Genomic DNA, 3787 nt, shown 5'->3' on the forward strand with positions numbered 1-3787 from the left:
ATCCCGAGGGGATCCCGGGACGACGGCCCCGGGATGGGGGACGGGTCTTTATGTGCGGGACGCGGGAGCGCTTTTGCCGCGGGTGCTGCTCCGGGCGCTCAACCCCGCGGCCGGGCTGTGCCGTGGGCACCGCGGATCCCGGCACGGCTGGACCCCGGGGAGAAGTTCCGCGGGGGTTTCCCTGCGGGTTTCTGGCGGCATCGCAAACCACAATGTGTCTGGATGTGCTGGCACACAGGGTCTGGATGTCCAGGACACAGGGTCTGGCTGTCCTGGGAGAACAGGGTTAGGCTGTCCTGGTTCACTGGTCTGGCAGTCCCTGGACACAAGGTCTGGCTGTCCTGGCACATGGAGTCTGGCAGTCCCAGGACATGGGTTTTGAATGTCCTGGAACATATAGTTTGGCTGGTTCTGGAACAGAGGGTCTGGCTGTCCCAGGACTCAAGGTCTGACTGTTGTGGAACACAGGGTCTGTCTGTCCTGGCGTACTGGGCACACAGAGTCTGGCTGTCCTGGCACACAGGGTCTGGCTGTCCTGGGATGTGGGATTTGGCCATCCTGGCACATGGGGTTTGGTTGTTCTGGGACACAGCTCTGCCTCTGCAGTGTGGTCCTGTCCCAGCACTTTCCTGCCTGATGTGCCTCTGCTTGCTGGGGACACCATGACAGTGAGGGACCACAAACTGTGACAGATCAGTCTGGGATTTATCCCATTAGCCATGAGCCAGCTGTGTAGCAGTGCTGGGAGAAATCATTGGGAATCACCCCGGGTTGTGGCCCTTTGCAGTGCTGGCAGTTTGGTGGCTTTTCAGCTCCACGTGCAGAAAGAAATGTGGAGATAAAGCAGTTTTTGGACTTCAGAAGTCCTGTGACCAGGGCTGCCCGACCTTTGGGCACAGCTAGGAGCTGCTGGGGGTCCATAGCCCCTGCTCAGGGATGCTGGGGGGTCCCGGAGTAGCTGTGCAGATGGAATTTGGCAGGGAAGGCAGGAATTCGAATGTTTGCTTTGGGCAGGGGGGAGTTAAAGCCCTGACTCTGTCTCAGCAGGAGCCTGCAGAGGGGAGGGGGAACTCAGTGTGGATATAACCAGGAATCCTGGGCTTGTTTATACAAAAGGTGTTTGAATCCTGAGGGTCTCTTTGGATTCCAGGGGGAAGTTCGCTTCTTATAATCACAGAATCGTTTGGCTTGGAAAAGATCATTAAGGTCATAGAGTCATTAATCTGACACTGCCAGGTCTGCCACAGCTCCTAGGAGATGGGGAGCAGGAAACCCCACAGGCAGGGGGTTCTGCTCAACAAGTGCCTGAGCAGAAAGCTGTGCCAGCAGGTGAATTACTTCCAGCAGCGGGAATTCCAGGGCTAGGGATGTAGCCAGCTTTTTGGCAGACTTGGATGCAGCAGAAGACCTTGCTGTGTCAGTCCTGGGGTGTGCAGCTCCCTGCTTGTTGCTTCTGATCCATAATGAAGTACCCTGGCAGATTTTCCTGCTACAACTCTGTTCTCCAGGGCAGTAATGGAGAAAGGCACGTGGGAGCTTCTGGGCTGGGCAGAAAGAGGTGTCTCTGTTGGCCCTTGAGTTCTGCTCTGATCCCAGGAGTTCTGAGAGCAGTGCTGCACTTGCAGGTGGTTGGATTTCCACGCCAGCTTTTCCCTCAGGCCAGGCTGTGGTTGGGACAGGAGCTGCTCCTGCACCCACGCAGGCACGCCGGGCTTGCAGCTCCCTGGCTTCAGCCTGGCACTCTGGAGCCAGCCTAACTGCTCTGGCTGCAGGGAAGGGCTGTCCTGCCACACAGGGGCAGAGGTGCCATGATATCCACATCCCAAACTTCTGCGGATGGAAGGGATACCCGCAAGGGCAGCGCTGGATATGAGAAATTCCTGTTGTTACATGAGTCAGAGGGGAAAGTATTTTATTCGTGGGCCGGCAAACACCTCTTCCCACTTAATTAGTGTAAAAAACAAGGCTGAGATCCTCTGCCTTTGCTTGAAGCAGCCCAGGGAAGCAGAAATCATCCCAGGGCACACATCCATGTGCTCCCAGGCCAGGGGTCCGAGCTGGGGGAGCTGCTCCGGCCAGAGCTGGAACGCTCCAAATGGAGCATGAAAACAGCACTTTGAGGTTGGATTGTGCCGGGCAGCGACAGCAGCTCCAGCCTGAGCGACCTCCGGGAAGAGCAGGGGAGGGAAGGGAATTCGGGGTCGCTCCCTTGTTTGCTTTTGGCAGATCCCTTGGGAGCTGCCGGGGCGGGGAGGGGGGATTTGTTGCAGAGCACGTCTGTCCATGGAAGTCTCGCTGCGTTTTGCAGCAGTCACATGGCCTTTGTTTGTGTTGGGATGTGAGGCTTAGGAAGCAGGTTGGAAAAGCCTCGGGTCTTTTTGTTTCTTTCTGCGAGGGAAGCCCATTGTGTTCTAAGGGAGCCAGGGAGAGCCTCCCCCTTCCCCTCTGCACCACCGGACCCCGCAGGGCTTAAAAAACCCTCCCCTGCTTTCTGTCCTCGCGTTTTAACCACTTCTTGAGGGTTAAAACCAGTGATTTAGCAAAGGGAGATATATCCAGCCTGAAAATTCGGTTGTGTTTCTTGGCTCCAGGGAAAACACACCAGGCTCGTGCCCCATTACTCACAACAGTGGTGACGTAGCTTTAAAAACTTGCTGTTTGATGTTTGAGGTCCTAAAACCTGCCCCAAACCAAACTCAGCCCGAGCTCAGGTTCAAATAAAAGGGTTGTGCTTTTTTTCTCTTTTTTTTTAAACTGTGAATAGTTGTTTGTTTTGTTTTGTTTGTTTGTTTTTTTAACTTGGAAGAGGGAAATTAATTTAGTTGAAATTCCTGTCTGGCACAATGCCTTTGCTTGCTGAAAGGGAGACTTAGCACTCGGCCTGGGATTGCTGATGGCTGTGAAAGCCTTGGGAAGCTCAGAAATGGTCCAGTAAAATCACCCACACGTGGTGTATCCTCTGGATTTTCTCTCTTTAAAAATGTACATTTTTGGGAGAGGGAATTCCTTTATGTGGAGCCGCTTTTCACTTTGGCTGTGACTGGGTGGGAAGTGCTGGGAGGGAGGGGGAAAACACCATTATAGGACTGTTTTATGATCTGTAGGTGGGGGCATGAAGCTGGTAAATAGCCTTCCCTTGGGAAAAAATGTGGGAAAAGACTCTAGAAGAGCAGCACTGAACAGCAGCTGGCTCCTACACACTGTCTGAAGGCATTTCTCTGTCTGACTGCAGCTATTTTCCCAGGAAAGGCAGTTGAGTGGAGGCACTTAACTTAGCAAAAGTTGACTCAGAGCATGTCCCACTCTTGGAGCAGCTCCCTTGTCCTGGGAAGGGAATGGCATCACCAGCAGAGCCTAAAACCAGTGAAATTCCTGTCGGGAGCTCTTCCTCTGCCCCAGCTGAAAACTCTTGAGATGAGGCCCTGAAAGGGGCTTGCTGGTGTAAAGTCCCAAATTCCTGCTGCCCAGGGATCCTTTTATACTCCAGTCCCAGGGGTGCAGTGCAGCAGGAATAGCTCCTGCCTCTGCCCTGCCCCAAAAGATGTAGCTGAGTGTTTCCTTTAGCTTTAAAAATGGCTTTTTTGGAGGTGCTGCTTGTACGTGGTCAGTCCTGGGACAACCCCCTGCTCCACATTTCCTCCCTGGGGCTCCTGGGAGAGGTCTGAGAGGTGCTGTGCTTTTTGGCAGTGGAAACGAACTGCTTTTAGTTGTTCTTGGAAGGGGCTCAGCAGGGTTTTGGAGGGGGGCACTTGCTGCCTGGTGGTGACAAACCCAAGGTCTTGTCTTG

General features: G+C 54.0%; 1 protein-coding gene across 1 annotated transcript in view; it reads left to right on the forward strand.

Annotated features, from left to right (window-relative positions):
• MERTK (MER proto-oncogene, tyrosine kinase) overlaps positions 1-3787 on the forward strand; it is a 22677-nt gene that overhangs the window by 2302 nt on the left and 16588 nt on the right. The gene's annotated exons all lie outside the window — the stretch shown is intronic.

The sequence above is a fragment of the Manacus vitellinus genome, unplaced genomic scaffold (assembly GCF_001715985.3).
Source record: "Manacus vitellinus isolate BGI_N305 unplaced genomic scaffold, ASM171598v3 scaffold_38_pilon, whole genome shotgun sequence".
Lineage (NCBI taxonomy): Eukaryota > Metazoa > Chordata > Aves > Passeriformes > Pipridae > Manacus > Manacus vitellinus.